Genomic DNA, 27,401 nt, shown 5'->3' on the forward strand with positions numbered 1-27,401 from the left:
AAATATATGGGGTCCTTGAAAAATGCAAATTGGGCGAGGCGTAAGCCAAGGCCAATATGTATTTATTCAAGAACCCCATGTATTTCCGTATTACCCCTCTAAGTGTCTACATAACGAATTTATCCTGTCGAAGATTTTTTTTTATAAAGTTCATTTTCTCCGAGTCTAGCAAACCATTCCCTAACAATTGTTTACAGTGTGACGTCGTATAATGCTTATGTGACGTCAGTTATTAGGCTCCTTGCTCGTTCAAATGAAAATATTTACATTTGCAAATATTTTTCTTAGACTAACCTATTGAAGTGAAAATATGTTCAATTCTGTATGAACTTATTAGGGGGTCAGAGGTCATAACGTGACCGAATCACACGGCGAGATGATATTTTGCCTACATATTTCTGTCACGGTGAAACTGGTTGTGGAACTTCTTAGTTGATAGTGATGAAAGAGATACAAAATTGAAAAATTTTCTGAGAAGCCCTTCGGACTTCACATGATTTGATCACGTGACCAACCAAGTTCATTTCCCAGAGAACTTTTTAACATTGTTATTTATTTCTTAAACAACATATTGAATATGATCTGAACAGTATGGCACGTAGAGTGGGCATATTGATTTGATGTGTGGTGGGTAGGTCACATGGATGGGGCACATTAACAATATGATGTGAATAGACAGCATAACATGGCTTAATACAGTAGTCTTCTCGACCAATGAAATTTCAAGATTTCTATCAGAGGCAGGATAATCATGTGTTCGACCCGAGCCCAAATATCACTTTTATTTCAAGACAGTAACCATGTATTTTCTTTATCCTGCAACATATTTTCACGTCCGAGATATTTTCAACCCGATTTAGGCACATCTCTGCAGTTGAAACCAAGACGCCATAGCGTAAACATTGCAATATACATGTATATGACGTCAAAATGCTTTTAGAACGTCAGAATATATGCACGAAGCTATATAAGGGCATTGACTGAATATAGCTTTGGTTTATTATATTACATTTATAAGATCAATGCAAGGGGTAGTTGCAGGATAAATACCAGTATAACTTGGGCAGCTATTAAGTTCATTTCTTGTAATTTTATTTTCCGTCATTAAGTGAAGACAATAAGGCAATTTTCCTTCAAAAATGCCTTTAAATTGAGCATATTTTAAATGTAACGTCAAGCAGAATAGTACGTTTTTGACATAAGTCATTGTGACGTAGGCAACATATGTTATATGATATAAACTAAATCTGTTATCCAATCAAATGACGTGTTACAACCAGAATTTAAATTACTACGAGATAAATAACTCCCGATAGCTAGCCAAGTTATAACAAGATATTTACTTGTAATGACTAAATAATCATTTTAATATAACGAGCTTAATGAAAAAAAATAAAAGAAGTATAACGAAAATAATGATAGTGTTGTTTCATGAAATAAACGATTGAAGTTTGTGCTCTAAGCTTGTTTTATATCTCCCAGTTGGTTCGATACACAAGAGACGCTCTAGGTACGAAAATTTCTAAAAGGAGGCAAGCTACTGACAAACAAGTTGATGAAATAAGAATATCAACAGTCTTGTTTAAACTCATCATTTTGCAAATTTTATGGTCAATATAATGACCTTGTCAGCAAATGCAATCTAATTTTGAATCAAATGCTGACTGATGCTTTCACAGTAATTATTTATTGATTATTTCCTTTATATTCCTTTGTATAGCCATGATCCCCTGTTATGGCCCCTCTATTCTCCTGGGTCTTCATGATTTGAAAAAGAATTAAATCTACATTACCTGAGGATGCTTTTTATATTATCATGAGCAATCATGGCTTTGTTGTTCTTGTGAAGAATTATAAAGATTCCCCCTATGTATTGATACGTAAAACTCTTGTCGCCCATTGAGGCCCCACCTTACCCCCGGGGGTCATGATTTGAACAAACTTAAATCTACACTACGGTATCTGAGGATGCTTCCACATAAGTTTCATATTTTCAAGCACAGTGGAACTTGAGAAGATTTTTAAATGATGCCATTAATTTTTCACAAAATCATAATTATCTCCCCTTGGAAGAAGGCGTGGCCCTTCATCCAAACAAACTTGAATTCACTTTACCCAAGGATACTTTGTGGCAAGTTTGGTTGAAATTGGCCCAGTGGTTCTTGAGAAGTTGAAAATGTGAAAGCGGACAAATTTCGATCAGAAAAGCTAACTTTAGCCTTCGCTCAGGTGAGATAAAAATCCTTAGCATGACAAACATCACCCCCCACCCCCCCCCCCCCCCCCACTGAAAAGGGTGATCATTGTTGATTTTGAGGTCACAAGGTCAAAAGTCAAGGGTCAATGAAAAATAACCCAAACAAGATTTTTTTACTTTTCAGCCAGTGATCTTGAACTTGCAGGAATGATCTTTATTCAGTATCAGGACTTATCCTCGGATCATTAGCAAGCTCTTTATCAAGTCGAAATTCCAGTGAATCTCATTACAAATTTGGAGTTCAGACAAGCATTTAATATGTTTTCGTCAGTGACCTTGAACTTGCCAAAACCAACATGGATCAAGGTCATGACAAACCCGCGGGTCAAAAGCATTTTTTGTACAATGTATAAGCCTCTAGTGATTCTTATTTCAAAGTTATATGCCAGACCAGAATTTTATACTTTTTTGTAAGTGACCTTGAACTTGCCAAAATGAGTTTGGGTTAAGGTCGGCTTTACTCTCAAGTCAAAAGCAATCTTTGTACCAAGTATGAGCTTCCAGTAATTCTCCATTACATAGTTTTTCTGCCAGTGACTACGTACTTGCCGGAATGACCTTGGGTCAAGGTCGACATACACTATTGGATCATCAGGAAATTTTATTCCATGTATGAGATTCCAAAGATTCGCTGTTACAAAATTACTTATCGCCCACACAAAAGTTTTTAAATTTTTCAGCCAGTGACCTTGAACTAACCAAAATGACCTTGAGTCAAGGACTTAACACACGTGGGTCAACAAAGCTATCACTGTACCAAGTATGAGCATCCAATTATTCTCCGTTATAAAGTTACAAATTTTATACATTTTTTTGCCAGTGACCTTGAACATGCTGGCATGACCTTGCGTCAAGAGCATGGTACCCCCTTGCGTCATAAGCAATCTCTGAACAAAGTATGTGCTTTCAGTGTTTTTCAATAACAAAGTTATAGCAAGGAGAAGATTGCATGGACAGAAGGACACACAGTAAAGAGATTTCTGTATAACACACTCCTTAAATCCCCTCCCCCCAACCCCTCTCCCACAAACTTTTTATGTGGGATATTTAGATATTTGTTACAATTTCAATAACATAGGAAGATTCAACAAAAAAGTAGAGTAGCTAGTCGGGCTGCGCAAATTCAGTTTTACTGCTAAAATGTAATATAAATATTTTTAAAAACTTTCATGAATACATGTACGTGCTAAATACTACTTTCCTTGTCTTGTTGCCAAGGAAAATTTTCTGTTGCCATGGAGATGGAAAATTTTTAAATAGTCATTAGTTTACACAGAAGAATATTGTATATTATATTCTTTTAAAATTTGTTTTTGGTACTCAATGATTACATTTTTTATTTACTTTTGAATTCGGCCTACTAGTGCCCATACGGACTTCGTCAGGAACTGATTAACCTCAGACTTCGGCCTCGGCCAACCAATACCTCACCAGGTCTGCATTGGCACAAGGAGACCTCATCAAAAGTTACTATTTTTTTTTATAAAGAGATTACTGTATTTTTTAAACTTGTCAGAAAGTAGACTATCCAGTTTTCGTTGCAAATATTGGTCATGATGCAAAATTTTCAGGAAATTGCAAGAAATTTTAAGACTCTCGAGTCTCAGTAAGCCACTAGCATGAAAAAGTAGGTCATTGATTTACCATTTGAAAGTGGAAAAAATACCAGCAAGTCAAGTAAATGATTTTTCATTTCTATAAGTAGAATGTTTTTGCCTAGTTAACATCCTTAAGGACACACCAAAGGCTTTTTTCAAGATTTTCAACAATTTTGAGATTTTTGGCCAATAAAAAGAAGTTAAACATTGCTTTATAATGCATGTAAAATTATTGGTAATTATGAAATGGTTTTCTAATTATTTAACAATAATGAAACATAAACACTACCACATGTGAATGTTCCGTTATTGAAGCTTCTGATTTGATCTGTGACTGCCTGCTCATGAAAGACGCAATAAATCACTGTGACCACTTGGGGAATTCTTCACTAGCCACACAGAGATTATCAGTAATTAAACTACAGGGACTCTAGATTTAGAGAAGGAGATCTAACAGATTACTGATGACCATAAAATAGGAGGTGGAGCTTAGCTCTTGCCATTTTGCCGGGAAATCTTTCTGATTCAGAATTGAACCTATTTTACTTAATTAAAAGCATCTAAATACAGAAAAGAACCTCCCATTCTTGTGAATATGCATAGGAAATATGGCTAAGTGACAGGTATCCAAAGCTGAATCTCCAAGGTGTCATATATTCCTAGCTTTGGCAGATTTTGTTATGTAATGGGTTTTTGCCCTCTACTGTAAAGTAAGATCAGACAGTTTGTGGTATTATTTCAAAGGATTCAGCTCCCTCATTTATTGACCAATTTCTCTGAAAATTGGATGGGCTGCTTCTCAAATGTGTGTTCATAAAACTGTATCTCAGATTTTTGATATCTAGCTTAGTTTTGGAATTATTGAGGGAAATGTTAAATTAGGCAAATAAATTGGTAACATTGAAGGGCAAATGGCTGTAACTTTTGAATTAGAAGATTTATCAAAAATCTGAGATCTGATGTTTTAAAAACTTAGATGAATATGTGCTAAAAGTAACTTTCAATGCTTCGTTGCTAAGGAAAATTTGCAGTTGCCATGGAGATAGCTTATTGTAAAATAGTCTTTAGTATACAAGGAAGAATATTTTATATTTTATTATTTTAAAATTTGTTTTTGGTACTCAATGATTACAATTTATCCGATTTTTCTTCCAATGCTTTACAATTTCCCCTTTTTAAATTTATCATACCATCCATTTTTGTTGCTTAGCAACAGATAGGAATTTCAAATTTGCAAAACTTTTTATTTCAAATTCTTAGAGAGGTTTTCCTGTGGTTTTACATGAAATAGATGAAACAATTGTATTAAGATGGAGAAATGAATAATATCGACTTGATTTTTGCTAAAATCAAGCAAAATGCTGAATCAGCAAAAAATGGGAAACATGTATCTTTACCTGTGTCTATAACAAATATATTAGAGAATGTAATTTCTTGTTATTACGTTGACAGAACATTTTAAAAGTATATCTTTCTTATTACACTGGATAAGAAAAAAATTACTATATTTACATTTTGTATAAAGCCTTCAAAATGAGTGAAATTTCGTCAATCTACAAAGAAAAATTGGCCGGTTGCTAGGGAAATTTCTTTGTCCATGTTTCCATAGTAACAATGACCCAAAATATTTTTCCTTCCACATACATGGCTTATAGCCCAAGAAAAAACTGTGAGTAAAAAATCATTCATTTCTGAGAACCCCCATGTATCACCTTTTATATATAGGCTGCCTGATTCTTACGTGGACCTGTACTTAAAAGACAATAAAATCCCTCCATAAGCTTTGTAATGTTAGCACATGGTACCCTTACTTAAGTTTATTTTCAAATTAAGGGAGTACGATTCTGGGAAAGAATATATTTTAAAACATAAACAACATAAATATCATTCAGATGTCTACTTTCTGTTTACACTTGCCAAGGAGATATTGATTCCTTTAATTATTGTGTCCATATAAGATCTAGATATATACAGTATTGACTTTTATGTGGTTGGGCTGGTCTTTCAGCTAAAAGTTATTTTCGAAGATCAATATTTACCATAATTTTTGAATCAGGGAATATTTTGCATCTCAGCTTGCAAAATAAATCTTGTTGACTGTTGACCCCTTTAAGTCAGAAATTATGTAATATTTTCAATACATATTCATATATGAAGTTTATTTGCAAGGGTGAAACTGTAAATTAAGTGTGCAACTAATGAAATATTGCTGAAATATGTACGGATAAAATCTTAACCAATACCACAATCATATGCCTAACCAATATTCTGAGCTCAACAATTGATGAGAATTTAATAGTAACTGATTTGAGGTGCGCTTCAATTCAATTGACGAAAGCAACAACTTCAGTACTTGTTGCACACGTCAATTCAATTTTTAATTTCGACAATTGACTTCATTTATGCGCGCGTCAATTCAATTAGTGTTCTCATAAATCTATCCTTCCGTTTTCAGTAGACCTTAAGTGATAAAACAATTAGAAAGCCTACATGAAAAATATATTTTGGTTCCAGCTGAAAAACTTGTTACAATATAATCTTTGTTTGTAAGGCTCATTATTGCAACTGCATTTTAGGAGAACATGATTTTAATGCCACATCTGGTATTCGAACTTATAATTCGACAACTGGTGTTCAAACTTATGCTCACAGTTTCCTTTTAAAAGATAAAATTATTTTAAGACATATATATGTATCAGTTTTAAAATACGTTTAATATTCCAGTCAGTGGAAGTGAGTTTGATTTGCCGTACCTATACTGGATTCCAAAACTTCATAAAAATCCTTACAGAGTTATCTTTCTTGCAGGGTGTAGTAAATGTTCAACCAAGCTTCTAATCTCCTACCCTCACTCCTCACCCAAATACCAATGGCCATGACTGAGAAACTTCAGTCTAATTGTGTTACAAAATATTCAAGAAGTGGTGTAAATCAAATGATTCTAAAAAATAAAAAAAAAGAATAAAAAAAACCTCGAAGGAACTTTTGGAAAATTGAAAATCTCAAAACTTTTCGAATATCAATAGCACCAAAAATGACTTTTCTACGCTTTACACAGCCATTCCTTACGATAAATAAAGAGCAGCTAGGCTTTTTGACGACATAGACAACTGCTTCCTCGATGAAAATTTTCATATCTTGTAATTGGTCATCTACAAAATTATCATTCTGATACAATGATACATACAAGTACTCTGAAGTTGATATTAAAAAGATGCTGGAGTTCCTCATTGGCAATATCTATGCATGTTCATCAACAATCTGTTGGAACTTCAATGGTTACTAATTGTGCTTCTTAAGTAGCTGACCTGTTTTTAGATTCCTGTGAAGCAGAATTTATTCAAAAACTTCTTTCTGAGAGAAAGAAAACTTCTGCTGAAGTCCTCGACTCAACATTTAGATATATCAACGACCTTTTATCATTTAACAATAGTTACTTTCATTCATATATCGACTCGATATATCTCAGTGAACTCGAAAAAAAGACACCACAGAGTCTGTCGCACCTGTTTTATATTTGGATGTTTTACTGACTGTAGACGATAATGGCTAACTAATAACTAAACTGTATTACAAGCGGGACGACTTCAGCTTTTCCATTGTCAACTTTCCTCATCTATGTAGCAATATTCCAACATCACCTTCAAATGGTGTTTATGTCTCTCAACTGATTCGTTACGCAAGAGCATGCTCTGAATACGATCAATTTTTAAACCGAGTCAAGCTACTATCAAATAAATTGACGTTACAAGGATTTCAACAAACCCGATTTAAGTCAGCTTTTCGCAAATACATTCTATCATCTGGTCGTATTTTGTCTGAAATGTTTCATTGTTAGGTCATAAATACTCAAGCCCTAGAGGGGTTTGAGTTATATGAAACGATGCTAGGTCATCGATTTACTCAGTTTAAAAACACGAATATATTAGTTAGGTAAATAAAAACATTTCTAGAAAAAAATGAAGCTTGTCTTAAAAATGTCTCTATTTTCAAATATTTTAAATGTCGGATTAAATTCTATGACGAAGGAATAATACTCCGCAGCCGAATTGATTTTGCGCTTTCGTTTGCGTAGGAATCTCACTACAGGTAAGTCACCGTCACGGTAACTCAGTCGGTAGCTATAGAGCGCTCGCTCCGTGATTGGAAGGTCGTGTGTTCGAATCACGGCGTGATTGACCTAAGTCGATAAAAAATAGGTAGCAACTGTTCATTTTCCGAGCACTCGGCACCTTGAAGTAAAAGCTGAGGGTCTTTCGGATGAGACCTTTCACAGTAGGCGTTGACACGGTAAAGAACCCTCACTCTCAATGGCCCTGAGTGCCGAGTAAAGGTCTAAATTTGAAGCCCTTCGCCGGTATATTGTGACGTCTCAAAATGAGTGAAAAGTTCTCGAACAGAACGTAAAACAACATATAATCAATTAATCAATCAATCAAACGACCGTCAATGCATGGACATTGGATACTCTGGAAGGTGACACAGCTTAACCCTTCGTTAACAGATCTGACTACTTTGAGTGATTAGTACTTTAATAGCACAAACGATAGGCTTATAGTTTTGTTTTTAAAGTCTATTTTCGATAACCATAAGGGTTGGGACTTGACACTGTTTTGGATTTGTACGAAGGACTATCATTGGAAAGATGTAGCAAGGCCCGTAGTACGCTGTATTTTTGGGAGGTTGCCTTGCAAAAACTCGTTGCAACTGACATGTAGCAAGCTATTTGGATTGTTGTACATGTATATCATATTTTGCGATGGCTTTTAGGAAAAAGTAATACAAATAAGGCCATCATTAAAAATATCTTTGTTTCCCCTAACCCGACCCTAGAATCTGAAGTTGGGTAGGTAGGTAGGTAAATATTTATTTTTTTTCTGACAGAAGCTTTTTTAATGCATGTAGTATTAAATACGTTTATACGGACAAATATTTCAATCAATATAGAGACTATGCTTCATGAAATATTTCTGAAAATGAGTGACGTATTGAATACAATTAATTAATTAAGTGCGATTAATTATAATATTAATTCTATGAATTTTAGGTAAAATAATTAATAAGATATTTTTTATGCAAGTTCAGCTTCATGATAAAGCCACTAAATACATGTATATATGTACATGTACATGTATTTTGTTTTTTCTAGTGCATGAATTTTATTCAACAGAAGTTGTTGAAACTCAATAGCCTACATCTTATGTCATTCTAGCATATCTTTGGTACTTTATTGTTGACTTTCTACAGCTTGAGTATCTCTGACGTTTTGTCAGTGAATGCTTGTTTTTATTCTTAATTTGACAACAGAGTACTCCGTCTACCTGATCAATACATAGAGCTCTCGGCGGGTGGGATGCTTTCTCCTCCTAGGCACCTGATCCCATCTCTAGTGTATCCAGGGGTCAGTGTTTGTGTCCTGTTCACGATTCCTTTTGTTTACTTGATTTATGAGATTGATCACTGTTCGTTAATTATCTTCCGCTTTTACAATTCAATCATAGAGCTCAACAATGTGGTAGAATTAATGCTCGCAAAAATTAATTTTGACATCGGTATTAATGATGTGTCGATCCCTGTTATTTAACTGAATATATCTTTTAGTTTTTTAAGATTTGTTAGATGAATTAATGCGCGCATCAATTCTTTTACAGAGACCGACAATTCAATGAAAGAGATCATTGTATCAACTACGGATATGTTGACTGGATTGAAGATATCATTTATTAAATACTTACACTCTCTAAATGAATTGATGCGTGCATTAATTGAATTCATTGTATCATTTATTATTCATTTACTCAATGAAAGAGAGGAATAATTAAAAGATTGCATGCACAAATTTAATGGAATTGATCTCTTTGATTGAATTGAAGAGAACATTAATCCAAATCCTTTCAATTGCTAAATAGCGAGCATCAATTCAATTGTTATAGCATAAATTCATTAGAGGAGACCGATAATTCAAATATTGCAAGCATCGATTCAGTAAATCAATTACACGTTCTAACACATTTGTATACCAACAATTGTATTGATGCGCGCAATAATTCAGAAATGAAGATGCCTATCACAAATATTTTAAGGAGATCTTTAATTGAATTATTATTGCTCACATCAAATGATTTAATTGTTGATACCTTCAAAAAATATCAAAGATGTCTTCAATTTTCTGTGTTTATGTTAATTTGACGCTCCATACTTATGCAATACGTGGAATAATCTACAAAAACTTTAATTTTCTGTGATTGTAGTATTTACAAAGTTTGTAGGATTTCAATAATAGTGGAATTCTCTCTCTCTCTAAATTCCCCGAAACTTGGCCTATATATACCCCCTTTTAAAGAATAATGGGTCTGTCACTGTCACTGTCTTATTTAAGACTTTTTTTTTTAGAATGAACAGTCTCGGATTATGGTGATGATAAACATTTTCCCCATTGTTCTTTTAACTATATACAGGTATATAAATACAATTATTATATGATTGAATAATTCCTATATCTCACTGATTGACTGATATCCAACATTGTAGAAAAAATACTACTTTATATTCACCTTCCAGGTGAATATAAAGATTTATTTTTCTCCATATTAGACTAAAAATAGATTGGGAAATTCAAAATTGATACAAATAGTTCAAATAGTTTTGGAAAGATATTTCATTTGCACTTGACTTCCACTCATAAGAACATACCATAAAGATATATGGAATCTTGGGTGAGGGGTGGGTGTGGGGGAAAGGGGTTTTGCATGGGGCCTGCCCCTCTCCCCAACCTTTTTTGAGAACGTAATTTTTTAATTCTAAGGATAAAAATGTTCAGTGAAAGCCCCCCTCCCCCTTTATGGACCTTTTCATCCCACCAAGTAAAATTTTGGTTTGGGAGAATTCTCCTTTTTTGGGAGGGGGGGGGGGCTAGTCAAAATTTTTTAAAGAAATTCAGGTAAGTTGTCATTTTTTTCCTTATGATGCCCCCCCCCCCCCCGCTTTTTCAAAATCGATCCTATACACATGACTAACATCATGTTTATTATGTTCCCCAAACGAAGTTTGGGAACATATTGTTTTTACTCTGTTTCTTATTATTATTATTAAGTCTTCCGTTCACAACGGAAGACTTATAGTGATTGTATTGTTTCTTTTTATTATTAAGTCTTCCGTTCACAACGGAAGACTTATAGTGATTGTATTGTTTCTTTTTATTAAGTCTTCCGTTCACAACGGAAGACTTATAGTGATTGTATTGTTTCTTTTTATTAAGTCTTCCGTTCACAACGGAAGACTTATAGTGATTGTATTGTTAAGTCTTCCGTTCACAACGGAAGACTTATAGTGTTTGTATTGTTTCTTTTTATTATTATTATTATTATTATTATTCCTCCCAAATTTTGTGAGCGCGATTACTCAGAGATGGCTTGATAGATTTTCACAATTTTTTACAGGATAATAGGTTGATATTTGAAGTTTATATAAAATTCCGTTTTTTGAAAAATTCACTTCCGGTCCGACGATATGACCGAATTTTAAATTTTAAAATGGACTTTTGTCTGGCGTTTTTCTCAGAAACGGTTTGAGGTAAAGACGTAAAATTTACAGGAGTATTAGATCATGACATTCTCTTTGTTTTGAAGTTGTTTTCGTGTGTTTCCGGTACTTCCTGTCCGAACCGGAAGTGAACTTGTTTTTAGTCAATTTTTAACTTTTTTGTTCTTTAATATTTTTTCAAGATATTATTATGTATAACAGAGTTTGTTCTACAAATACTAAATATATAATTTGTTTTGAAATCAGATTCCACATTTTGTAGATTTTTGGTACCGTCATTTTCCCTATTTACCTAGTGGGCAAAGAAGGATAACTCTGACTTGTAAGTGAGAATAGAACTTTCGAGTTAAAGGCGGAAATAGTATCGATGACGTTAGAAACATATACACTCTCGATATCAACATATTTAGACGTTCCATATTCACTCTTCTAAATGTAAGAGTACGTTAGTTACCGCTTCCAGTGCATGTATATTTTAAAGTTGCCAGTGTGGTGTAAGTCTGTATTGACAGTTAATTGATTTACACATGTATATATCTAAAAAAAAAATACTATATATGCTAGGTAGCGAATTCAAGTAAATAAATTATAAGCACTGAATATACATTTATACTGATGGACAGGCATGCAGTTTTATTTATCTCGTATAGTAGTAAGTTCAGAATAAGATAGTTACGAAGCCCTCTATAATGCAGACGATTTATTATTCTCTATTATTTGAATGCGAATTTATCCCGATTTCCGAGTTTTATTTTCAATATTAAAAAATATTACACACACTCGAAAAGGAACTGAGCGATAGAAAATTGTAATACAGTACTGTTTTAAAGCCTTTGGAAATAAATTGATATCTGCCACTTAAAAGAAAGAAAATGAATTTATAGATTAGATTTGGTTATTACATGTATATTTGATAAAAAGATTAAATTATTTATGACACATGATCTATACTCTATATACCCAAGGAGTTATAAAAGATGTGAAAAGGCGATTCTTCGATTCTTGTGAAATACTCAAAGAGTTAAAAAAAAATATGTGAAAACGCGATTCTGTGTGAAATAATGCTACGTTATATGTTTCTTTTGAAAAAAAAACATGATTAAAAAATTGTGCAGGTCTGTTGATATGTGGGATAAGTATACCTGAATGAACACAATTTTATGCAATGATATATAATTATGAACATGCAACTGACGTCCGTACTTTTCCTTATAATTCATAAAACATAAAACTATCTAATTCCTTTGAAGCCTCCTCCCTCCCCCCCCCCCCCCGTCTTGATTAATATATGGAGACGTTCGTGCAGCTAGGCATTTGAATTATATATTCGTTTTAGATTTAAATCTGGAACATGTGGTTATAATTACCATTTGCATGTATACAGAATTTTATATTGTATAATTGTACATTTGTCATTATGATACTGAAATGTTCAATTTACATGTCTGAGAGAGAAACAGAGAGACAGAGAGGAAGAGAAAGAGATTCCCTCTTAATCCCGATCCTCCTATCCATTTACATAGACCAAAAATTAGTTCTATATCAGTCACACCCATTTTTTATTAAAATAAAACGTTTTCTGATTTCATGGTCACTTCCTGTATATTTTTCTGCTTAAAAAGTATCACACGAAGTGCACGTGTTTTGACCTGTCAATCAAAATCGCCTGACGGCTGTATGCACTGCAATAAAGTAGCCTGAGTTTGAAATGATCTTGAAGTGTGATCTTTAAGTAAATCTGATGGAACAAACTTGTGAAAAAATAAAATAAAATAAAAAATAAAATATCTCGGTATTATGAACTTCGATTGTGGGACGTGGAGACCGGTCCTTTGAGATCGCATAAATCGAGGTCCCATGTCGCAGAAGGTGCTGGCACAAAAAAGATTCCTCACTGCTCAATGACGATAAGTGCCAAAGTATAGGACAAAAATTTGAAGTCTCCACCTGCGAGTGGTGGCGTCTCCATGTGTGTGAAAAATTCTCGAGAGGGACGTTAAACAACATATGATCAATCAATCAATCGATTGCTGAATAATTACTGTAACTGAATAATCTTTCTTATAGGTATGCTGTCAAATCTTGATATTATAACTTTACAAAACTCAGTGACTTTACGTTTAATGTGATACTATAGTCTGTCCCACGACCGGAACGTCACTACTTTTTGCAAGATATCTCAAAATATATAAATACCTTGGCTTTCAACCTAGGTTCGATCGGTAGATTGATTTTTTTCCAAACTTCCTGCATTTATACGAACCCTCGAAGTCAACCAGTGTATTGACACGGCGGCAAATTCAAAGTCTACGGGGATTTAACATTGTCAAAATGGCAGCCACTTCGGAAGGGGATCCATCATTATTCGTAATTTTCCGTACATTGCCGTCAGTGAGGTAATGACGTCACGCACGTTCGGGAATGCTCTGTACTTATCGACGTCCAAAAAGCTATAAAGCCCGAAACTTGCCAAGTATATATTTAGGCCTATATATAGGAGAAATTGCGTCTTCGACAAAACTTTCATACCCAGGCAGAAGGGATCAAAGATTTTTAAAAACAGCTAGCCTATACACTGCATAAAGAAAAGAGGTATGACTCAATTCATATATCCTTTGAGATATGATTTGGAATTATGTTAAAAACAATCTAGGCAACTGCAAATTTAGCTCAAGTGATTTGACTGCTTTTATTGCCAAAACGTAGAGATCTAACTTCTAGTAAGCGTAGTCATATTATTATTAAGATTATTAAAATTAATTGCTGCTTTACCTTACTCCTTAGCCTTCCACATAAATCCAACTTCCTATAGTTTGTTGTAAACACGGTCAAAATAAGCATCGTATCACTTGATGTCCATAACTGCACAGTGTATCCTGTTTTTGTTAGACTTTCAACACTTTAAACACATAAATCCACAATCAATATTACATTTTGAATCTCGGTGCAAAACAACAATTGTTGTCTGCATCAAACTACGTCACCAATGGAATTTGACCTTGCCCTTCGATATCGACATTAGGTAAATTCAGGCCCTTGGATATATTTTTAGTGTTTCCACAAATATAACAGAATGCCAAAAATTAAATACTCAATCCTACATACAAAAACTACATAACACAAGTGTAAAAGATTATATTCTAATTTTTTTTATTGTAGTTTTTCCTTTTCTTTTTTATAATCTTCTTTTTTTTCTTTTGGTAGAAAGGTTAATAGTTTTACATATGAAAAAAAAAGATTATACATGTATATATATTGACACTTTCAATACATTTGCAAGACATAAAGTCAGAGTCAGCTGCTAGTCTGATTCTCATATAATAAAAAAAAATTTATTCATAAAAACAATAGATGAAATTTTTGAAACAAGAATTTAATTGCAGGATACCAAAATAGCTACCAGGTGAAGACACAATATAGACAAGCACAAACAAACAAGTACATAAAATAAACTCAGCCATAAGTAGCTGCAGATACATCCTAAGTAATTTTGGCTATATGGACTGTAGATCTGTGTATCAGTCTGGGCACCTTAGTTGTCAGAATACCTCATTAGTATACAAGTATTTGTAATGCAGAGGTCCTAGGTTTGATTCCTAGTCAAGCAAAATGTTTTTCCTCATGTATTTGTAAATTTTCAAAGTAATTGTTTATTCATTATTCCATTCCCTAGTACATATGGCTTCCTGATATACATTTTTTCTAAATTGCATTATACTATGGAATCATTTTAATTTGTGGAGGTCAGTGTTTGTGGACAGGCATATAGTTTTGCTTTTTTGTGGACAGGACATAAATAAGGTTAACAAAAATACAATCAAAGGAATTAATGGATTGATTAAAATGTTAAAATAAGCATTTGTGGAAATATAAATTTATGGGTATAGTTGATCCATGTGATAAAATCCAAGAATGTTGGTCCCCCACAAACAATGATGATTCCACAGTAGATGTCAATCAGTTTTTGTAAGCTACCTGTCTGAAATGGGCAAAGTAATTAATCATACTCAGATAATTGTTTTCAAAATTTTATTACTGCTTGTTTATCAGCTAGATATAATTATATGTTTTTAAAAATTTTCAAATAGAATTGCTTCAAACTTTAAACACATTTAGTGAGATTACAGGAAATATTGCAAACAATTAATAAATTGTCTTTCCTTTATTTAAAGATATCAGATCAAATTTAGAAGATTAAATGATTATGAAAATTGAGTGTCCAATGCTGCCAGTGTCCATGCTTTTGAAAAAAGAAGTCATGACTCAGAATCCATAGTGAGAAACAAGTCATGAATGAAGACTGAGATGGAGTGTTTATGTTTCTGTCCACTAAAACTTCTATGGAAAATGGTTGGGTGTCTGGCTCATCCAATGATCAACCCATTGGCCGACTACCAGGTAATCTTTCGTTCAGCCAATACTTTGGGCCTGAAAAAAAAGATGATGATGAAACACATTTTAATCCATCATAAAGATTCTGGTGCATGAAAATACTTTTAAGTCTGTGCAAAGTGAAATTTAAAGGAATAATGAAAATTCAAATGATTATACTTGAACTTGCATTACATGTTAACATGAACTGATACATATTAAAAATGCATGTACATAGTCAATTTTCAATTTCAGATTCCAACCTGAAGAATACATAGGAAGAGTAAAAGCTTTTTAGGCCCAAGTAGTTAAAGATTCGGGGGCATATAGTTTTTGCCCTGTCCATCCATCTGTCTGTCTGTCTGTTTGTCCACAAAAACTTTAACCTTGCCCATAACTTTTGATTGGTTGGAGCTATGGCTTTCATATTTCACATGTGTATTCCTTGTGACAAGACCTTTGTTTTTGGTACTATCATATTTGACCTTTTGACCTTGACCTTGGAGTTTGACCCACATTTGCACAATTTTTTGAGACTTTAACCTTGGCCATAACTTTTGAACACTTAGAGCTTGGACTTTCAAACTTCACATGTGTATTCCTTGTGAGAATTCCTTCCTTTGGATACCAACATCTTTGACCCTTTGACCTTGAACTTGGAGTTTGACCTACTGTTGAAAAAACTTTAACCTTGGCCATAACTTTTGAACAGTTTAAGCCAGGTCTTTCATACATCGCATGTGTATTTCTTGTGACAAGACCTTTCTTAGCATACCAACAATTTTGACTTTTTGACCTTGACCTTGGAGTTTTTCCTACTTCAATATTGAAAAAAATTAACCTTGGCCATAACTTTTGAACAGATAGTGCTAGGGTTTTCATACTTCACATATGCATTCCTTGTGAGAAGACTTGTTTTTAAATACCAACAACTTTGACCCTTTGACCTTGGAGTTTGACCTACTTTTGGAAAACTTTAACCTTGGCCATAATTTTTGAACAGTTGGTGTTGGGGCTTTCATACTTCACAAATGCATTCCTTGTGCCAAGACCTTCCTTAAGATACCAACAACCCTGACCCTTTGACCTTGAAGTTTGACCTACTTTTGAAAAACTTTCACCTTGGCCATAATTTTTGAACAGTTGGTGTTAGGGCTTTCATACTTCACATGTATATTTCTTGTGACAAGACCTTCCTTTGGATACCAACAGTTTTGGCATTGACCTTGGAGTTTGACCTACATTTAAAAATTTTTAACATTGGCCATAACATTTGAACGTTTGGTTCTAGGGCTTTCACATTTCACGATCATGTGTATCACTTGTGTCAAGTACTTCCCTTGGGCACCATTTGACCTTGACCTTGCCGTTTTACTTACTTTGAAAAAACTTTAACCTTCGCCATAACTTTTCAACGGTATGTACTAGGGCTTTCATTTTTCACAGGTATATTCCTCGAGACAAGACCTTCTTTGGGTACCAACATTTTTTAATTTCTTGACCTGGAGTTTGACTTGCATTTAAGAAACTTAAACCTTAGCCATAAGCTGCCATACGGGGGCATCAGTGTTTCACAAACACATCTTGTTCATTTATATAAATACTTGCTAGCTATAGTCCAGAAGAATGTCCTGAAACCTGAATGTTCAGTCCACTATCAGATGAATTCCAATCGCATTATTCTGAAAAATCGAATATATAGTCATCTACATGCTTGCATGTCTTACAGTCACACTGTCTGGTCATCATAACTTTGCACTCCAATTAATTATACATTCAAAAATGTTATTTAGTAATTAATAAAGGCATTATCAAATATTTTTTGCTTTAGTTATCATTACATTTCTTTGATCAATGTTTTGTTTTCTAAATAGATAGGACTGCAATAGGGAGATAAAACTAAAAAAAAGATGACACAGCTTAATAAAATGTTATATATCACGGTATACAATGTGTACAAAAATATGTAAGGTTTTTGTATCAGGATTTATTACTTTTTTGTGTGTATTGTGTAAGTTAGGTAGTATTATGTTTCTTGAAATTATTTTTTTTTAAGTTTTGAACAAAGAAAAATGACTTGTAAATTTTATAGTCAAAATCTCTTGATTGAAAGAGAAAAAATCTAAACACTGAGGATGCTGAGGGACAAAAACAAAAAATACACAAGAGATTAGAAAAAGTTTGTAAAATGTGGACATGAAGTGTGCTAAGCTTAAACGTTTCATTCTGATTGTTCAATATTTAAAAAGACAGGATAATTTGAAGATATTAGACATTATAATAGTCTGACTGGTTTATTATGTAAATCATTTTTGCTTTATAGCCATGATTTCTGATCTGCTACCCTCCTATCACTAAATCAAGCTACATGTACATAGCTGAATCAAGAGAATGTGCCATACCTGTATATACAGGGCATCTATTTCATCAAATTGAAAACTGTTCTGAATTTAGAAGTTTAAATTTTTGTTCAATACCCCACTCTACCCTACTAGGAAACAGGTTTTTCAAATTAAGTCCATATTTGAGCAGTATGGGACCTTGGAGACAAAATGAAGCTGCTGCCTGAGAAACACAACACAACAATTTGGAACACTGAATGTGGCACATGGCATTAAATAGAAAATTGCCTCTGATGTCATTTTTTTTTTGGGTGGGGGGGGGGGGGGATGTCTGCATTCAGAATAAATGATTCAGTTTTATCTTAACGTTTATACTGTTGAAATTATATAGACATGGCTTGTTCTTTATTTTTTTTCTTTTTCCTCTTTTGCTTGTGTTCTTATTTAAACTGAATAGTCAGGACATGATTGCTGAAACACTCTGTATATTCATCTACCAAGATGGTTGTGCTATACATCAATACATGTACATAAATGACCCTTAGAACTCGGTCCTGTAAAATTGACAAAACTTTGGGCTAAAGGTATATTTTAGATGTTAAAACTTGTAAAAAAGACACATTTAATTTTCAATAAAAATTCAACAAAAAAAAAAAAAAAATGCCAAAATTATGTGTTATATATACATGATATAGAAAACCCTATATTGATTCCCCAGGGTGTTGACACTACAAATATGCATTTTTACATCATGTAGATAGTGATTCACTGTCAAAAGCATGAAATGTTGAAAGATAAAGTATAGTCTTTCATATATTGAAAATGTTTAAGATTTTTACCAGCTGTTATTTTCTTTATGTAATCTTGGTGTTATTTTAAATTTTTTTCCCTATAATTGTTTAATCAGCTGGTTGTGTCATTATAACCATAAAAGTTTACGTTTACGTTTTTTAAACACACTTCTGTATATGGGGCACTGTTAAAATGCCAAATATACATATACCACGCATTTTGGCATATTCTTACGATTTGGAAACACTTCTTTCTTGTGTGTACATTAGATAGTAAAACAAAAACAACAAAAAATAAATAAAACAAACAACTTACGTTTTTAAAAACACATTCTTGCATCATCATGGCCATGTCAACATCCGTATCCACAACTTGTACTGCATTAGATTCGACCGCGGACTATTTTCTCGGCGTTCATGACAAAACTCGTTATACAGTGTTAAAATATATGTTAATTCAAATAAATACTCATATTATTAATAAAAACACTTTAAATTACGTCCTTTGATTTTCTCTGATTTTTCGGAATTTTACTTTGGAAAGAACGACTACTCCCTTCAAAAACTGGTTCCCCGCCCCGTAATCTAGACGCTAATGGACGAGTTTACCATGTTAAATCCCCGTAGACTTTGAATTTGCCGCCGTGTCAATACACTGGTTGGCTTCGAGGGTTCGTATAAATGCAGGAAGTTTGGAAAAAAATCAATCTACCGATCGAACCTAGGTTGAAAGCCAAGGTATTTATATATTTTGAGATATCTTGCAAAAAGTAGTGACGTTCCGGTCGTGGGACAGACTATAACTTAATTCATTAAATTTTTTTAATAACACCATCACAATTATGCCAGAACATATACACAGTGAATTTTATGATTGTGCAGTGTTCGTTCGTCTGTTTGTTTGTCTTAGAAATGATTGCAAACATTTTTTTTTAATTGCTAATTATCCTTGCTCTATGATATACGTATATCTCTTATAGGTGCCAAATGCATTATACAAGATTGATCATGAAAATCAAAGTACCTTAAGTACTGAAAGGACTTTTTTTCCATTAATTTTTTTCTTTCACAGTAAATATGATATGTATGTTTTTACACAGAAAAAAAGCAAATTCTTACAGATTTAGAAGAACGGAAGACTTTTTTGTTGCCATGGCAACAAGAGTCTAGTTTCTTTTTATTATTATTATTATTATTATTATTATTCCTCCCAAATTTTGTGAGCGCGATTACTCAGAGATGGTTGGATAGATTTTCACAATTTTTCACATGATAGTAGGCTGATATATGAAGTTTATATAAAATTCTGTTTTTTGAAAAATTCACTTCCGGTCCGAAGTTATGGCCGAATTTCCAATTTTTAAATGGACTTTTGTCCGGAATTTTTCTCGGAAACGGTTTGAGATAAAGATGTGAAATTTACAGGAGTATTAGATCATGACATTCTCTTTGTTTCGAAGTTGTTTTCGTGTGTTTCCGGTACTTCCTGTCCGAACCGGAAGTGAACTTGTGTTTGGTCAATTTTCAACTTTTTTGTTTTTTAATATTTTTTCAAGATATTATTATGTATAACAGAGGTTATTCTACAAATACTAAATATATAATTTTTTTTGAAATCAGATTCCACATTTTGTAGATTTTCGGTACCCTCATTTTCCCTATTTACCTAGTGTGTAGACAATGGGCAAAGAAAGATAACTCTGACTTGTAAGTGAGAATAGAACTTTCGAGATAAAGGCGGAAATAGTATCGATGACGTCAGAGACATATACACTCTCTATATCAAAATATTTAGACGTTCTATATTCACTCTTCAAAATTTAAGAGTACGTTGGTTACCGCTTCCAGTGCATGTAAAGTTTGAAGTTGCCAGTGCAGTGTAAGTCTGTATTGACAGTTAATTGATTTACACATTAATATATCTAAAAAAAATTAATATATGTGCTAGGTAGCTAATTCAAGTAAATATATTATAAGCACTGAATATACATTTATAGTGATGGACAGGCATGCAATTTTATCTATCTCGTATAGTAAGTTCAGAATACGATAGTTATAAGCCTTCTATAATGTAGACGATTTATTATTCTCTATGATTTGAATGCGAAATTATCCCGATTTCCGAGTTTTAATTTCGATATTAAAAAATATTACATACACTCAAAAAGGAATTGAGCGATAGAAAATTGTAATACAGTACTGTTTTAAAGCCTTTATAAATAAATTGATATCTGCCACTTAAAAGAAAGAAAATCAATTTATAGATTAGATTTGGTTATTACATGTATATTTGATAAAAAGTTAAATTATTTATGACACATGATCTATACTCTATATACCCAAGAAATTATAAAAGATGTGAAAAGACGATTCTTGGATTCTTGTGAAATACTCAAAGAGTTAAAAAAAATATGTGAAAACGCGATTCTGTGTGAAATAATGGTACGCTATATGTTTCTTTTGAAAAAAAAACATGATAAAAAAAATTGCACAGGTCTGTTGATATGTGGGATAAGTATACCTGAATGAGCACAATTTTATGCAATGATATATAATTATATACATGCAACTGACGTCCCTACTTTTCCTGATAATTCATAAAACATAAAACAATCTAATTCCTTTGACCCCCCCATCCCCACCCCCAACCCCCGGTCTTGATTAATATTTGGAGACGTTCGTGCAGCTAGGCATTTGAATTATATATTCGTTTTAGATTTAAATCTGGAACGTGGTTATAATTACCATTTACATGTCATGTGTACAGAATTTCATATTCTATAATGGTACATTTGTCATTATGATACTGAAATGTTCAATTTACATGTCTGTGAGAGAGAGAGAGAGAGAGATTCCCTCTTAATCCCGATCCTCCTATCCATTTACATAGACCCAAATATATCTCTATATCAGTCACACCCATTCTTTATTAAATGTTTTCTGATTTCACAGTCAGTCATGGTCACATCCTGTATATTTTTCTGCTTAAAAAGTATCGCACGAAGTGCACTTGTGTTGACCTGTCAATCAAAATCACTTGACGCTCTATGCAGTGCAATAAAGTAGCCTGAGTTCGAAATGATCTTGAAGTATGATCTTTAAGTAAATCTGATGCAACAAACTTGTGAAAATATAAAATAAAATAAAAAATAAAACATGTCGGTATTATGAACTTCGATTGTGGGACGTGGAGACCGGTCCTTTGAGATCGCATAAATCGAGGTCCTGTGTCGCATAAGGTGCTGACACAAAAAAGATTCCTCACTGCTCAATGGCGAAAAGTGTCGAAGTCTAGGACAAAAATTTTAAATCTCCATCGGCGAGTAGTGGCGTCTCCATGTGTGTGAAAAATTCTCGAGAGGGACGTTAAACAACATATGATCAATCAATCAATCGATTGCTGAATAATTACTGTAACTGAATAATCTTTCTTATAGGTATGCTCTCAAATCTTGATATTATGACTTTACAAAACTCAGTGACTTTACGTTTAATGTGATACTAACTTAATTCATTATATTTTTTTTATATAACACCATCACAATTATGCCAGAACGTATACACAGTGAAGTTTATGATAGTAGGGTGTTTGTTCGTCTGTTTATTTGTCTTAGGAATGATTGCAAACATTTTTTTTAATTGCTAATTATCCTTGCTCTATGATATTCGTATATCTCTTATAGGTGCCAAACGCAGTATACAAGATTGATCATGAAAATCAAAGTACCTTAAGTACTGAAAGGACTTTTTTCCAGTTATTTTTTTTCTTTCACAGTAAATATGATATGTATGTTTTTTACACAGAAAAAAGCAAATTCTTACAGATTTAGAACGGAAGACTTTTTTGTTGCCATGGCAACAAGAGTCTAGTTATTATTATTATTATTCCTCCCAAATTTTGTGAGCGCGATTACTCAGAGATGGTTGGATAGATTTTCACAATTTTTCACATGATAGTAGGCTGATACATGAAGTTTATATAAAATTCCGTTTTTTGAAAAATTCACTTCCGGTCCGAAGTTACGGCCGAATTTCCAATTTTTAAATGGACTTTTGTCCGGAATTTTTCTCGGAAACGGTTTGAGGTAAAGATGTGAAATTTACAGGGGTATTAGATCATGACATTCTCTTTGTTTCGAAGTTGTTTTCGTGTGTTTCCGGTACTTCCTGTCCGAACCGGAAGTGAACTTTGTGTTTGGTCAATTTTCAACTTTTTTGTTTTTTAATATTTTTTCAAGATATTATTATGTATAACAGAGGTTATTCTACAAATACTAAATATATAATTTGTTTTGAAATCAGATTCCACATTTTGCAGATTTTCGGTACCCTCATTTTCCCTATTTACCTAGTGTGTAGACAATGGGCAAAGAAAGATAACTCTGACTTGTAAGTGAGAATAGAACTTTCGAGATAAAGGCGGAAATAGTATCGATGACGTTATAGACATATACACTCTCCATATCAAAATATTTAGACGTTCTATATTCACTCTTCAAAATTTAAGAGGACGTTGGTTACCGCTTCCATTGCATGTAAAGTTTGAAGTTGCCAGTGTAGTGTAAGTCTGTATTGACAGTTAGTTAATTTACACATGAATATATCTAAAAAAAATTAATATATATATGCTAGGTAGCTAATTCAAGTAAATATATTACAAGCACTGAATATACATTTATAGTGATGGACAGGCATGCAATTTTATCTATCTCGTATAGTAAGTTCAGAATACGATAGTTATAAGCCTTCTATAATGCAGACGATTTATTATTCTCTATGATCTGAATGCGAAATTATCCCAATTCCGAGTTTTACTTTCGATATTAAAAAAATATTACATACACTCAAAAAAGGAATTAAGCGATAGAAAATTGTAATACAGTACTGTTTTAAAGCCTTTATAAATAAATTGATATCTGCCACTTAAAAGAAAGAAAATCAATCTATAGATTAGATTTGCTTATTACATATATATTTGATAAAAGGTTAAATTATTTATGACACATAATCTATACTCTATATACCCAAAGAATTATAAAAGATGTGAAAAGGCGATTCTTGGGTTCTTGTGAAATACTTAAAGAGTGTGTGAAATAATGGTACGCTATATGTTTCTTTTGAAAAAAAAAAACATGATAAAAAAATTGTACAAGTCTGTTGATATGTGGGATAAGTATATCTGAATGAACACAATTTTATGCAATGATATATAATCATGTACATGCAACTGACGTCCGTACTTTTCCTTGTAATTCATAAAATTATCTAATTCCTTTGAAGCCCCCCCCCCCCCCCCCGTCTTGAATTTGAATTATATATTCGTTTTAGATTTAAATCTGGAACATGTGAATAACATTACCATTTACATGTATACAGAATTTCATATTTTATAATTATGAACTGTTCAATTTACATGTCTGAGAGAGAGAGAGAGAGAGAGAGAGGAGAGATTCCCTCTTAATCCCGATCCAGACCAAAAATTAGTTCTTTATCGGTCACACCCATTCTTTATTAGATGTTTTCTGATTTCATAGTCAGTCATGGTCACATCCTGTATATTTTTCAGCTTAAAAAGTATCACACGAAGTGCACGTGTGTTGACCTGTCAATCAAAATCACTTGACGCTGTATGCACTGCAATTAAGTAGCCTGAGTTCGAAATGATCTTGAAGTATGATCTTTAAGTAAATCTGCTGCCACAAACTTGTGAAAAAAATAGAATAAAATAAAAAATAAAATATCTCGGTATTATGAACTTCGACTGTGTGACGTGGAGACCGGTCCTTTGGATGAGATCGTATAAATCGAGGTCCCTTGTCGCAGAAGATGCTGGCATAAAAAAGATTCCCCACTGCTCAATTGCGATAAATGCCAAAGTATAGGACAAAAATTTACAGTCTCCACCGGCGAGTGGTGGCGTCTCCATGTGAGTGAAAAATTCTGGAGAGGGACGTTAAACAACATACGTATAATCAATCAATCAATCAATCGATTGCTGAAGAATTACTGTAATTGAATAATTTGTCTTATAGGTATGTTGTCAAATCTTGATATTATAACTTTACAAAACTCAGTGACTTTACGTTTAATGTGATACTAAATTAATTCATTATATTTTTTATAACACCATCACAATTATGCCAAAACATACACACAGTGAAGTTTATGATAGTACGGTGTTCGTTCGTCTGTTTGTTTGTCTTAGAAATGATTGCAAACATTTTTTTTTTAAATTGCTAATGATATACGTATATCTCCTATAGGTGCCAAATGTATTATACAAGATTGATAATGAAAATCAAAGTACCTTAAGTACTGAAAGGACTTTTTTCCAGTTAATTTTTCCTTTCACAGTAAATATGATATGTATGTTTTTTACACAGAAAAAAGCAAATTCTTACAGATTTAGAAGAACGGAAGATTTTTTTGTTGCCATGGCAACAAGAGTCTAGTTAAGTCTTCCGTTCACAACGGAAGACTTATAGTGATTGTATTGTTTCTTTTTATTATTATTATTATTATTATTATTATTCCTCCCAAATTTTGTGAGCGCGATTACTCAGAGATGGTTGGATAGATTTTCACAATTTTTCACATGATAGTAGGCTGATATATGAAGTTTATATAAAATTCCGTTTTTTGAAAAATTCACTTCCGGTCCGAAGTTACGGCCGAGTTTCCAATTTTTAAATGGACTTTTGTCCGGAATTTTTCTCGGAAACGGTTTGAGGTAAAGATGTGAAATTAACAGGGGTATTAGATCATGACATTCTCTTTGTTTCGAAATTGTTTTCGTGTGTTTCCGGTACTTCCTGTCCGAACCGGAAGTGAACTTCTGTTTGGTCAATTTTCAACTTTTTTGTTTTTTAATATTTTTTCAAGATATTATTATGTATAACAGAGGTTATTCTACAGATACTAAATATATAATTTGTTTTGAAATCAGATTCCACATTTTGCAGATTTTCGGTACCCTCATTTTCCCTATTTACCTAGTGTGTAGACAATGGGCAAAGAAAGATAACTCTGACTTGTAAGTGAGAATAGAACTTTCGAGATAAAGGCGGAAATAGTATCGATGACGTCAGGGACATATACACTCTCCATATCAAAATATTTAGACGTTCTATATTCACTCTTCAAAATTTAAGAGTACGTTGGTTACCGCTTCCAGTGCATGTAAAGTTTGAAGTTGCCAGTGTAGTGTAAGTCTGTATTGACAGTTAATTGATTTACACATGAATATATGTAAAAAAAAAAATTACTATATCTGCTAGGTAAATAATTCAAGTAAATATATTATAAGCACTGAATATACATTTATAGTGATGGACAGGCATGCAATTTATCTATCTCGTATAGTAAGTTCGGAATAAGATAGTAACTAAGCCTTCTATAATGCAGACGATTTATTATTCTCTATGATTTGAATGCGAAATTATCCCGATTTCCGAGTTTTATTTTCGATATTAAAAAATATTAAGTACACTTAAAAAGGAACTGAGCGATAGAAATTTTAATACAGACTGTATTAAAGCCTTTGGAAATAAATTGATATTTGTCACTTAAAAGAAAGAAAATCAGTATATACATGTAGATTAGATTTGGTTATTACATGTATTTTTGATAAAAAGTTAAATTATTTATGTCACATGATCTATATTCTATATACCCAAGGAGTTATAAAAGATATGAAAAGGCGATTCTTGGATTCTTGTCAAATACTCCAGAGTTAAAAAAAAAAATATGTGAAAATGCGATTCTGTGTGAAATAATGCTACTCTGTATGTTTCTTTTGAGAAAAAAAACATGATAAAAAAATTGCACAGGTCCTGTTGATATGTGGGATAAGTATATACATGTACCTGAATGAACACAATTTTATGTAATGATATATAATTATGTACATGCAACTGACGTCCGTACTTTTCCTTATAATTCATAAATTTATAATGCAACTATCTAATTCCTTTGAAGCTCCCCCCCCCCCTCTTGATTAATATTTGGAGACGTTCGTGCAGCTAGGCATTTGAATTATATATTCGTTTTAGATTTAAATCTGGAACATGTGAATATAATTACCATTTACATGTATACAGAATTTCATATTCTATAATGGTAGATTTGTCATTATGAAATGTTCAATTTACGTCTGAGAGAGAGAGAGGGGGGGGAGAGAGATTCCCTCTTAATCCCTATCCTCCTATCTATTTACATAGACCAAAAATTAGTTCTATATCAGTCACACCCATTCTTTATTAAATGTTTTCTGATTTCATAGTCAGTCATGGTCACATTCTGTATATTTTTCTGCTTAAAAAGTATCACACGAAGTGCACGTGTGTTGACCTGTCAATCATGATCACCCGCGCTGTCTGCACTGCAATAAAATAGCCTGAGTTCGAAATGATCTTGAAGTATGATCTTTAATTAAATCCAATGCAACAAACTTGTGAAAAAATAAAATAAAATAAAATAAATAAAATATCTCGGTATTATA

General features: G+C 32.9%; 1 long non-coding RNA gene across 1 annotated transcript; it reads left to right on the forward strand.

Annotated features, from left to right (window-relative positions):
- Positions 1–13,939: 13,939 nt before the first annotated feature.
- LOC133175871 (uncharacterized) lies at positions 13,940–16,123 on the forward strand. Its single transcript, XR_009719334.1, has 3 exons — positions 13,940–13,989; positions 15,570–15,795; positions 16,024–16,123. It is a non-coding gene; the product is annotated as an uncharacterized LOC133175871 (long non-coding RNA).
- Positions 16,124–27,401: the final 11,278 nt, after the last annotated feature.

Source organism: Saccostrea echinata, unplaced genomic scaffold (assembly GCF_033153115.1).
Source record: "Saccostrea echinata isolate AGI-Se365-2 ecotype Australia unplaced genomic scaffold, CSIRO_AGI_Sech_v1 ptg000064l, whole genome shotgun sequence".
Taxonomy (NCBI): Eukaryota; Metazoa; Mollusca; class Bivalvia; order Ostreida; family Ostreidae; genus Saccostrea; species Saccostrea echinata.